The sequence below is a fragment of the Cherax quadricarinatus genome, chromosome 94 (assembly GCF_038502225.1).
Source record: "Cherax quadricarinatus isolate ZL_2023a chromosome 94, ASM3850222v1, whole genome shotgun sequence".
Lineage (NCBI taxonomy): Eukaryota > Metazoa > Arthropoda > Malacostraca > Decapoda > Parastacidae > Cherax > Cherax quadricarinatus.
Window position 1 is genome coordinate 13,460,238 of NC_091385.1, and position 12,896 is coordinate 13,473,133.

General features: G+C 42.4%; 1 protein-coding gene across 10 annotated transcripts in view; it reads left to right on the forward strand.

Moving 5' to 3' along the window:
* LOC138855439 (zinc finger protein 84-like) overlaps positions 1-12,896 on the forward strand; it is a 228,627-nt gene that overhangs the window by 38,739 nt on the left and 176,992 nt on the right. The gene's annotated exons all lie outside the window — the stretch shown is intronic.

Sequence of the window (12,896 nt, forward strand, 5' to 3'; positions counted from 1 at the left end):
TTTTAAACTGCAACATTAACACCCCTCCTTCAGAGTGCAGGCACTGTACTTCCCATCTCCAGGGCTCAAGTCCGGCCTGCTGGTTTCCCTGAACCCCTTCATAGATGTTACTTTGCTCACACTCCAACAGCATGTCAAGTATTAAAAACCATTCGTCTCCATTCACTCCTATCAAACACGCTCACGCATGCCTGCTGGAAGTCCAAGCCCCTCGCACACAAAACCTCCTTTACCCCCTCCCTCCAACCTTTCCTAGGCCGACCCCTACCCCACCTTCCTTCCACTACAGACTGATACACTCTTGAAGTCATTCTGTTTCGCTCCATTCTCTCTACATGTCCGAACCACCTCAACAACCCTTCCTCAGCCCTCTGGACAACAGTTTTGGTAATCCCGCACCTCCTCCTAACTTCCAAACTACGAATTCTCTGCATTATATTCACACCACACATTGCCCTCAGACATGACATCTCCACTGCCTCCAGCCTTCTCCTCGCTGCAACATTCATCACCCATGCTTCACACCCATATAAGAGCGTTGGTAAAACTATGCTCTCATACATTCCCCTCTTTGCCTCCAAGGACAAAGTTCTTTGTCTCCACAGACTCCTAAGTGCACCACTCACCCTTTTCCCCTCATCAATTCTATGATTCACCTCATCCTTCATAGACCCATCCGCTGACACGTCCACTCCCAAATATCTGAATACATTCACCTCCTCCATACTCTCTCCCTCCAATCTGATATACAGTCTTTCATCACCTAATCTTTTTGTTATCCTCATAGCCTTACTCTTTCCTGTATTCACTTTTAATTTTCTTCATTTGCACACCCTACCAAATTCATCCACCAATCTCTGCAACTTCTCTTCAGAATCTCCCAAGTGCACAGTGTCATCAGCAAAGAGCAACTGTGACAACTCCCACTTTATGTGTGATTCTTTATCTTTTAACTCCACGCCTCTTGCCAAGACCCTCGCATTTACTTCTCTTACAACCCCATCTATAAATATACTAAACAACCACGGTGACATCACACATCCTTGTCTAAGGCCTACTTTTACTGGGAAATAATCTCCCTCTTTCCTAACTTGAGCCTCACTATCCTCGTAAAAACTCTTCACTGCTTTCAGTAACCTACTTCCTATACCATACACCTGCAACATCTGCCACATTGCCCCCCTATCCACCCTGTCATATGCCTTTTCCAAATCCATAAATGCCACAAAGACCTCTTTAGCCTTATCTAAATACTGTTCACTTATATGTTTCACTGTAAACACCTGGTCCACACCTGGTCATTTTGATAATCCGGGGTGTGGGTCATTTTTCTAATCCATGGGGGAAACATGGACCTGCTCCGCCTGGGTCAGTAGGCCTGTTGCAGTGTTCCTTCTTTCTTATGTTCTTATGTTCTTAAAACCTTGAAACTCATCTTCACTGGCACTTCCATCTGTATTAGAACTGTCACTGGGGAACAAAAGTGTCCCAATTTCCCAAGGAGTGAGGAGCTTCTTACCACGAGGCATGGCGAACAACCTCTACTAAAATGGCGTTCCCACAATGCGCCACTGGGTCCCAGATTTTTTTTTACCACACACACACTGACCAAACACACCCATTCTCTCACACCTAGGCCTACCAGCCTTTTCCCACGAGATTTGAAGGCTCTATAATCTATGCATACTAGTACGTCAAGGACTTTGGCGCATAAGCCGTACTAGTACGGCTGATACCCTGAAAGGGCTAATTGTGTTTCTTGTAATATCTAATTATTTAAACCTTAAAACAACTAACTCAATAAACTAAAATATATTGGTAATAAGGGAGACCCATGGCCCGGCAAGGGTGGAAACTTTAAGGTTGTTTCCTTACAGCAGGTGTCCCGTTCACCTAGCAAGTAGGTACCTGGGTGTTAGTGAACTGGTGTGGGTGGCATCCTGGGGGACAAGATTGAGGACCACTATGGAAATAAGACACAGTCCCTCGATGAACCACTGACTTTCCTGGGTTATCTTGGGTGGCTATCCCTCTGGATTTAAAAATATGAACAAAATCTTACCCTAAATGTAAACCCAGTTATTTACATTAATATTAAAGAGAGGATCAACTTATTTATATTATAGTAACTAATAATTTACATAGTCACATAGATGCATTTGATACATTTTTAATTGTAACAGTGAAATTCAGTTCAATTGAATATATTAGGTTACCATATTATCAATATAGTACCATATTGACACCATATTAACAATATAAGAATAATTTTCCTCAACGGCTCCCCGTGGCCTGGTAGCAAAAGCTCTCGCTTCACACAGTGAGGGTCCGGGTTCAATTCCCAGCTAAGCGGTTGAAACATTGGACATGTTTCTGTACCCCAGTTGTCTACGTTCACCCATCAGTAAAATGGGTATCTGGGTGTTAGTCGACTGGTGTGGGTCGCATCTTGGGACGAAACTGACCTAATTTGCCTGAAATGTTCTGCATAACAAGCTGCTTTCTATATAGTAGTATGTTACTGATGTCAGCTAGACCTGTATACCTTCTACATGTTCTTGTAGTAATAAAGATATTATTATTATTATTATTATTTTTTTATTTTACACCTACCATCCGACTTACGACCAAGCTTGGTTCCGACCAACCGGTCGTAAGTCGAAATGGACGTAAGTCGAACCTTTGAAAATTGCTGACATATTGGGTAGGGCATAATGTCAAAACTTTCCTATATAAATTACCTACAAAATACTGTAATGTAATTTACAATCATTATTTCATTCTTTTTACCATAATTTACTTCTATTGTTGTATTTTAATTATTTATGTACTGTATATAATGTATACATGGTAGTGATATGTATTGTAAATTTTACATCGCATACAGTATCATATGTTACTATTATCTTTATGTGTTGTCGACACAGTGGAATGGGAGAATACCACTGGTAGCGTCATCCTGCCAGAATGTTGTGTAACCTATACCCTAAGTAAAGAGAAACAACTCTGGAACGTGTGTAATACGTATCTGGCTGGCTGGCTGGGTGGCCGGGTTTGTGGTTGGCTGGGTCTGTGGTTGGCCCGGTGGGTGGGTGGCTGGATGTGTGGGTGGGTGGCTGGATGATGGGTGGGTGGCTGGATGGGTGGGTGGCTGGATGGGTGGATGGGTGGGTGGCTGGATGGGTGGGTGGCTGGCTGGCTGGATGGGTGGCTGGCTGGATTGGGTGGATAGGTGGGTGGCTGGATGGGTGGGTGGCTGGCTGGCTGGATGGGTGGCTGGCTGGATTGGCTGGATGGGTGGGTGGGTGGCTGGGTGGGTGGGTGGCTGGATGGGTGGCTGGATGGGTTGATGCATGGCTGGGTGGGTGGCTGGATGGGTGGGTGGGTGGCTGGATGATGGATGGGTGGGTGGGTGGCTAGATGGGTAGGTGGCTGGATGGGTGGGTGGGTAGTTGGCTGACTGGCTGACCGAATGTGGCTGTCTCTTTGTATCTCTCTCTCTCTCTCTGTATCTCTCTCTCTCTCTCTCTCTCTCTCTCTCTCTCTCTCTCTCTCTCTCTCTCTCTCTCTCTCTCTCTCTCTCTCTCTCTCTCTCTCTCTCTCACTGGTACACGTAAGTCAAGTTATCATACATATTATAAATTACCTAGGATAACCCAAAAATCCAGACAAAGTGCTATACAGTGGATCTGTGCTCCAGTGCCCTAAATTAATATTAATATTAATAATCGTTAGTATTACAATAATACATATGTACTAATATTAATATTATTATTATTAAGCTATAATATAATAATCGTGTCCACTAATTACTTACCTTAAAATATCTGTAGTCTTAATGTAGAGTGAGAGGTGAGTAAACAAGATTAAATGAATAAATGAGAGAGAGAATGTAGAATGTTAACTAGTCATGTAAACAAACGTTGTTGTTGCTGTTACCAGCCCGGACACGAACAATTCCTGTTCACTGTCAAGCCGACCAGAAAAACATCTCATATTTGTTAATTTATATGTTATGTAGCATGTTTATTATATAATTTTGAAAAAAAAATCATAGATGGATTAAGCAAAATGTCTATATAAACGTTTTATACACATTTAATGCGCCTCAGTGATTATTATTGTTATCATTATTATTAATATGGTGTCTTCAAGACCAAGTACACTCTTAATGAGTGGCTCTGAGACAGACAAGCAGACAAAGACAGACACACAGGTAGACAGAAAGACACACGGGTGACACAGACAGACACAGGTAGACATAAAGCCAGACACAAGTAGACATAAATACAGACAAAGGTAGACATAAAGACACACAGGTAGACATAAAGACACACAGGTAGACAGAAAGACACAGGTAGACAGAAAGACAGACACACAGGTAGAAAGACAGACACACTAGTAGACAGACAGATAAACAGACACACAGATATACAGGCAGACAGATACAGACAGGTTTATGTGCAACAGTGAAAACAAATAGAGAGTTTGAGAGTAAGAGTCTTTCTTGCCACAATCTCCAATGCAAGATTCAGACTTCATCTTAGGGGCCATGGTGAAATTTACTGTCCAGTTAGTACAGTTAATACAGTACGATGCTGCTGATAGGGCAGGGTTACTCAAACTGATGCTGCCTACATGACACATTGCCTCCGAGAGTATTGTCAAATATTGTACAGCGGTGTGCATCAGCCGGCCTAGCCAAGCTGCCAAATGCACGGTCGTAAGTCGAGTTGGAGTTGACATATGTCGAGCAGGTCGTAAGTTGGATGGTAGGTGTATTTGATTACTCTTTTTACCATTTGCACAAAAATAGTTATTTTACTAACAACTTGTAAATGTAATTTAGTTAATATTTTACACTTTTTAGTTCATACAACCAATGTACATTATGGAACAAGTAATGATTTACTGTGCAAATTTTAATTTTGGATCCGTAAGAGAAGTGAGAACATTATTTTCAGGTTAAGTTACATAATATCCAAGTGTTACCTAACTTAGCCTAGTCTAACCTAACCTAACCTAACTTAGCCTAGTTTAACCTAACCTAACTTAGCCTAGTCTAACCTAACCTAAAGTAAACAGTGCCTATTACCTGGAGTTTACCTGGAGAGGGTTCTGGGGGTCAACACCCCCGCGGCCAGGTCTGTGACCAGGCCTCCTGGTGGATCAGAGCCTGATCAACCAGGCTGTTACTGCTGGCTGCACGCAAACCAACGTACGAACCACAGCCCGGCTGGTCAGGAACCGACTTTAGGTGCTTGTCCAGTGCCAGCTTGAAGACTGCCAGGGGTCTGTTGGTAATCCCCCTTATGTATGCTGGGAGGCAGTTGAACAGTCTCGGGCCGCTGACACTTATTGTATGGTCTCTTAACGTGCTAGTGACACCCCTGCTTTTCATTGGGGGGATGTTGCATCGTCTGCCAAGTCTTTTGCTTTCGTAGCGAGTGATTTTCGTGTGCAAGTTTGGTACTAGTCCTGTTACGTTGGTATGTCTTATTACTTTGATAGTAAGGTTCTCACTACATGTTCTAGTGTGGGGTAGCTTTTTACTTAATGGCCTTATCTGTCTAGGAGTAATACTTACATCCTGGCTGATCATCTTGAGTGTCTGATATCCTCTCACCAGCCCTCTTCACAGGTTATGTAAACTACTACTATAAAAATATAACTGTATTCTCAATAGATATGTACAGAATATACAATTACAGCCTCACATTTTCAAAACAAAGATCTACACACTCCATAGCTGTTCTCCCACATGGTGTATCCCAACAACTTTTGTCCTTCTCTCTTCTTGACATAACTCTGGGCTAACCAGTGTTTTGACACACTTTAGTCACCCTGGGTATGGTGGCCACAACTTAAGTTATAAAAACTCACCCTGTCAGCATAGTTGCTGATCCCTGTATTCCCTGTATTATATAGCATAGCATAGTAGTATCATCCATGTGCTTTAGATACGAGATCCCTTGTAGGCCTGTGGCTTTGTGTGACGTCACGGGATGCACATGTGTAGGTTCATACCTCTGCCCCGTCCTCACTCGGCGGCAGACCATTCAGCAGACAGGCAAGGCAGCTGGGCTCCATCCCTCACCATCTCAGACTGACAATATATAGTTACCATCCAACAAGTGTGTCTACCTTCAACCTACGATATCTCCATTTAAGAATCCCTACGATAACCCCTGGAGCACACATAATGCCCCAAAAAGATAGAAAGAAGGACCCAGAGATCCTGCCACCTCCATGTCAACAAGAGAAGAGAGAGAGAGAGGGAGGGGGAGGAGCCTAGCTAAGCTCCTCCCACACCCAACAAAACAAAAGACTGTTGCCAAGAACAATTCTCCAGTTACCACAATTCTACCACACCTTAATTTTACTTTTACAAAAAGAAATACAACTTCATAAACTACTTATTTAAATTGTGTTTGTGTGTCTATAGTATAACCTATTGAGAAAAAAGGCTTGACCCAGCTGCCTCTCAGTCCTAAGGGTGATCAGTCCTTATGACATTTAGAGCAAAGTCCCCATCAATTCAATATAATTAGGTATTCCAGAGTAACTGTTACTTATAAATATGTACATGTTGGGTCCTATAGCCCCATAACACCCCCACCTCCAGATGAAGTCTCACAAAAGCTAGCCGTGTCCCTCAGGATACGGCTAGTAAAAGTATATTGCTTAAGTCTGAAGGTGGTAAGCAAGACTACTAGAAATGCTACGTATTTCCCAGCACCATAACTGCTCTTCACTTTACTGTTATTTACAACAGATTGCAGAATTTTTTAGTAAAGGATTTTAACCATACCCATATACTCAAGGGTGTAACTATTTACAATTTTAGTGGCTTTTAAAAGCAATGCACATTACAATGCAAGAATTGCACACAATGCCCACTGTGAAAGCCCGCACCAACAGGCCTGTGCCTCTGCTACGGTAATCCAGCAAGCATCTGGTACTCCAGGGTGGCATCTTCCTGATCAGGAGATGAGAGTAGAGCCAAACCCAGAGCAGTCAGGTGTACACCAGGCAGGAAACTTCACAAACATGTCAAGGTGTCTCTCACTTGGTGGCTGAACCAAACAGTGAGACTTCCAGTCAACACTCACGATCCTTAACATGGTCAGGCACTCAAGCCCATCTTCCGAGGTCCCACTCCACACAGATCCTCCAAACTTATGAAGAGGAGGCTAACATAGAACATGAAGGGGTCCAAGGGACCACAAAGGCAAATCGTCTGGCCATTTTGTATATAGAGCACACCAAGACACAACATCACATACCTTCCTGAACGTCTCATGTTACCGAAGGTTGTCAACCACTGCCTCAACTCACATTTACGTACACACTGACCCTCGTCACACTTTTGGCTCTGACTCGACTCCTTCACAGTCAGATGGCTGGTAGAGAGTACTCAGGCTCGCCGAGAGTTCACCACTGCAAAAACAACAAGGTCAGCACAAGACAAACACTATGTACAAAGTACGCACCATGCATCTACATGAAACATCTAGAGAGAGCATCAGCAACCACATTCTCTGAGCCTTTTATATATTTGACTTCCAAATTAAAAGGCTGTAGGAACAAAGCCCATTTTAAGAGTCTGATTTTAGTCACTATACACAGGAACAGGATGAAGAGATCCTGAGACATGTACGAATGCTGAATAGCCAGCCCCAAAATGAAAATTTTCTTTCCTGTGGTAAAATGTTGACATTTAAACTTAGAAGGTTGTTCATAGATAGTAACAGTTCTGCAACCTTTCGCAGTACAACAACAAACACCAAAGACATCTCTTTGCACCCAGGTTGAATACATCAAGTTTACACAAATACCATCACGTTCCATCTCACACACAAATTTTAAGCACACAATGAACACAATTTGCATTACACACATTAAAATGGTACTGGAACACAGGCCATGGAAATCACATCTTCCTGCCCTATATTTTAGTTTATTTAAAATGTTTGCATCTCTTAGTGCATAAGTATCAATCTTTCTAATCCTGTAAACCTTAATTGTTAAATGTACTTTGTAGTAGTCAGTGTTTATGCCCAGGGTGCCATCTAATTTGGGAACCATGAAGCATGGGAATGCCCACTGACTCTCACTAAGCACTACAAACTGGTGGTGGAAGAATTTCACTTCTTCCTCTATATCCAATTTTTCATACAGATTTTTCCCACACAAAAATTGTTGAATTGGCTCAGCTTCCTTAACAATTTCTTCATGGAGTTTCAACTTTTCCCCATTACTGACATCCCAAACTTCTATAAAGTTCCAAGGTGACTGAGCCAACTCTCCAACATTTTTCTCATTAAACCCAAGCATGCATTTCCCAAAATCTTTTACACACATATTATTTCCTAAATACACTTTTGGTATTAAATACAGATTATTGTTTTGCAGCCCTTTACATTCCATTAAAACATTGGTCTCTCTGAATTTTTGACATAACTTCAAACCCTTTAACCGGTTACTGTGTACACTATACTCATTCTTTTCTTGCTTGGGGGTGTGGGTTTTATATCTAACCCCTGGGAACTTCCACCACAACATGTTCAGCTCACATCAACTTACCATACAGATTTTTACATGAATTGGCTCCAGTATCAGCACTTCCTCTCCAGCCTCCAGAGTATCATGGTCCATATTATGGTCCCACATCATCATCCTGGTCTGGTTGATGGGCACGTTCACTGGTACCATCCACCACATACGAGCCAAACGGTATCTGAAACTGAGAAAAAGCTCCGAGGGGAGAGCATCACCATCCTCCCCAAGCCAATAGCTCAGAGATTCCAGAGTGCTTCCCCACTCAGCAAATACAAAGAAAGGGATCCTCTCATCCCTGTTGTTAGTATTGTCTATACCATAGGCTTGCATCATTGTCTTGAGGGCTTGATGTAATTTCTCTATTTCCCCTTGAGATGGAGAGTAATACACAGTTGAACACTGAGGCTCTACTTTTAATCCCTTCAAAACATTTCTAAAAGACTTTGAGGTAAAGTTAGGCCCTTGGTCTTTTTGCACCTCTTGAGGAAAACCAACATGAAAAAAGAACTTCATCAAAACCCTTAAGACTACTTGAGCAATTATCTTATGTAGAGGGACTGCTTCCAGGTACCTGGTAGTGGAGCAAATATTTGTGAGTAAATAATCATTTCCCAGTTTGGCCCTTGGGAATGGACCAAGTACATCTACTACCAGCTTGCTGAAGAGTTCACCTGGTGCTGAAATAGCCTGAAGGGGAACAGGTTTAATACTTCGACTAGGTTTCCCTATAAATTGAAAGACATGATGAGTCTCAATATACTCTCGGACAGTCTCCCACAGCTGAGACCAGAAGAAATGCCTGGAAACCTTGGACATCACCATCTTGGGATAAAACCCTTGTTCTCCTTCCATCGATACTGCAAACAGAGGTGAATTCTTTGTAAGAGTTTCCTCACTGAAATGAAAACACTTATTTAACTGTAAAATCTCTTCCTCAGCAACAGCGACATTTTCCTGCACAGAAATTAATTGCACCCTAGCAGGTGCAGCCTCTCTCACACTATTTAACTGATCCATTCTCCAATCATGCTCAGCTCTGGCTGGAACATCCTTTTCTTCAGTTGACTGCAGTTCAACATCAGAAAGCAGAGTTACCAAACTTAAGCCCTCACCATCCTCATGAGAAATACCAAGAAGACTGTTGGTAGCATGATCATGAGCCATACTTCTCATGGTGGAACCATCAGGGAGAAGGTCTGGCAGGGTTTTCCTAGCCATTCCCTCCCAACATTTGGGACTTGGTTTCCCCCAAACTAGTTGTTCCTCACTGTCTAACAGGCCCATAACATTATTCCCTAATAAGAGGTCGACCCCTTCGAAGGGAATTTCATCTGAGATACCTACAGGGAGATAACCAACTTGATATGCAGATTCTACCCATAATTTGTGTACAGGTGTCCTTATGGTTGAACCCGTAATACCCTTCAACAATATATCTACCCCAGTATAGGTATCCTTAGACACTGGCAGCACTCCAGCACGTAGCAAAGAGTAGGTGCTACATCCATCTCTCAAGGACAGTATGTTCTCAACTCTGCCTACATCCTTTTGCAAACCAACTGTGGACCTACTAGAAATTATACACATCCTGGGGTCTAGATCCAAAGGTTCCTCCTCACCTTGCCTTGAAGACCTAATGCAGGCAACTGAATGTATCTCTGCAGTTAGGGTTCCCTGGGATGGTTCTTCCCTTTCCTGATCTCGCCGCCTTGACCAGCAAAACTTTTGTGTGTGTCCAGTTTTGTTACAGTAGTAACAGATAAAACTCTTAAAGGTATTTTTACCATTTGGTGTAGGACTGGTACTGTTTACTCGAGGACCTGAAACATTATCTGATTGTCTAGGTAAACTTTGAACTCCAGCTGACTTACCTTTTCCTTCTATTTTAGAGGGCATCTCAGCCTTCATTTGTCCCTGAAAATTCTTGTCCCACTTATCTTTATGACCATAGGACTTGGAATAAGGTTTAGAATGAGTGGGGAAATTTTCAGAAGCAGCATGACTGTTTTTACTTACCAATTCCCTGCGATCCAAGAATCTGTCACCTAGATCCAGTGCTTCTGAAAAATTATCTGGGTTTTTGTCCTCCAGATATTCTCTGAGGTCAACAGGGATTGTATTGTACAATTCCTCATGAACCATCAGATCTACTAATTTGTTACAGTCTTTATTAACTCCTTTAGAACAAACCCATTTCTTAAAAAGGAACAGTTTCTCATTCCCAAACTCAGTTAAGGTCTGCCCATCCCGAAATTTTTTATTCCTGAACTTTTGTCTATATTTCTCAGGTATCATTTGGTAGGCAAGCAATACTTCCTCTTTAATTTTATCATAATTAGAAAAATCTTGCCCCTCCAGAGTCTCTACTCTCTGGAATCCTTTACCCACAAGTTGTGTGCAAACTAGGATAGCCCACTTCTGTTTGGGCCATCCTTGCTCCAGAGCAGTCTTCTCAAAAAAAGAAAAATATCTATCTGGGTCACTCTCTGTAAACTTAGGGACAAAATTTGCAGCTTTAGTTATGTTAAAGTACTGCTCAGGCTCTTGTTCTGAACCTCCTAACCTTTGACGTTCTTCCTCCTTAGCTTTCATTAATTTCATTTCAGCCTCTAGTACTGCTAATTTAAGTCTCATTCTCTCCATTTCCATATCACCTGGAGTAGGTGATCCCTCATGTTCACTGTTAACAGGCATGTTTACTGATGAATTATTACCTTCTTCCCTGAAGCCTAAAAAGTTTAAAGACTCATCTTCTGACATAGTTTTTATCTTTAGACACTTGCTTCCCTCTTACAGTATCAGTGGACAAAGTTTTCCCACAGGCACATAAAATAACACAAATTGAATGTAAACTATGCACATAGCACTTACCATAACCACAACAAAAATGTGTTACTCAACCTTTCTCCCACCTTAGGAGAAAAACAACCTGTAACCTAATATATGAAAACAACACTTCCACTGACACCACCTTGGTAAATCTTCTACCACAAACATGCAACTGTTATTACCCCATACCAGTACATATAGTTCAAAGAATGTTTTGAGTTATTTTAGCAGTCAAATAACTCTCCCGGTCAAGCTTCCATGTTAAGTTGGTTTGTCTCTTATTACTTTGATAGTAAGGTTCTCACTACATGTTCTAGTGTGGGGTAGCTTTTTACTTAATGGCCTTGTAGATGAATGGTTCAGAGAACCGACATGTTGAAAAATTAGACATTTGTGCAACTCTTGGGTATCTTTATTGAGGAAACGTTTCGCCACACAGTGGCTTCATCAGTCCATACGTAGGAGAAACTTGAAGAACAGGAGGAGAATGAGGTAATCAGTCCCTCAACCTTGAGTCGATGTGTTCAGTCCATCAATCTTGATTGATGTGAACACATCGACTCAAGGTTGAGGGACTGATTACCTCATTCTCCTTCTGTTCTTCAAGTTTCTCCTACGTATGGACTGATGAAGCCACTGTGTGGCAAAACGTTTCCTAAATAAAGATACCCAGGAGTTGCACATGTGTTTAATGGCCTTATCTGTCTAGGGGTAATACTTACATCCTGGCTGATCATCTTGAGTGTCTGATATCCTCTCACCAGCCCTCTTCACAGGTTATGTAAACTACTACTATAAAAATATAACTGTATTCTCAATAGATTATTTTTTATTATCACACTGGCCGATTCCCACCAAGGCAGGGTGGCCCGAAAAAGAAAAACTTTCACCATCATTCACTCCATCACTCTTGCCAGAAGGGTGCTTTACACTACAGTTTTTAAACTGCAACATTAACACCCCTCCTTCAGAGTGCAGGCACTGTACTTCCCATCTCCAGGACTCAAGTCCGGCCTGCCGGTTTCCCTGAACCCCTTCATAAATGTTACTTTGCTCACACTCCAACAGCACGTCAAGTATTAAAAACCATTTGTCTCCATTCACTCCTATCAAACACGCTCACGCATGCCTGCTGGAAGTCCAAGCCCCTCGCACACAAAACCTCCTTTACCCCCTCCCTCCAACCCTTCCTAGGCCGACCCCTACCCCGCCTTCCTTCCACTACAGACTGATACACTCTTGAAGTCATTCTGTTTCGCTCCATTCTCTCTACATGTCCGAACCACCTCAACAACCCTTCCTCAGCCCTCTGGACAACAGTTTTGGTAATCCCGCACCTCCTCCTAACTTCCAAACTACGAATTCTCTGCATTATATTCACACCACACATTGCCCTCAGACATGACATCTCCACTGCCTCCAGCCTTCTCCTCGCTGCAACATTCATCACCCACGCTTCACACCCATATAAGAGCGTTGGTAAAACTATACTCTCATACATTCCC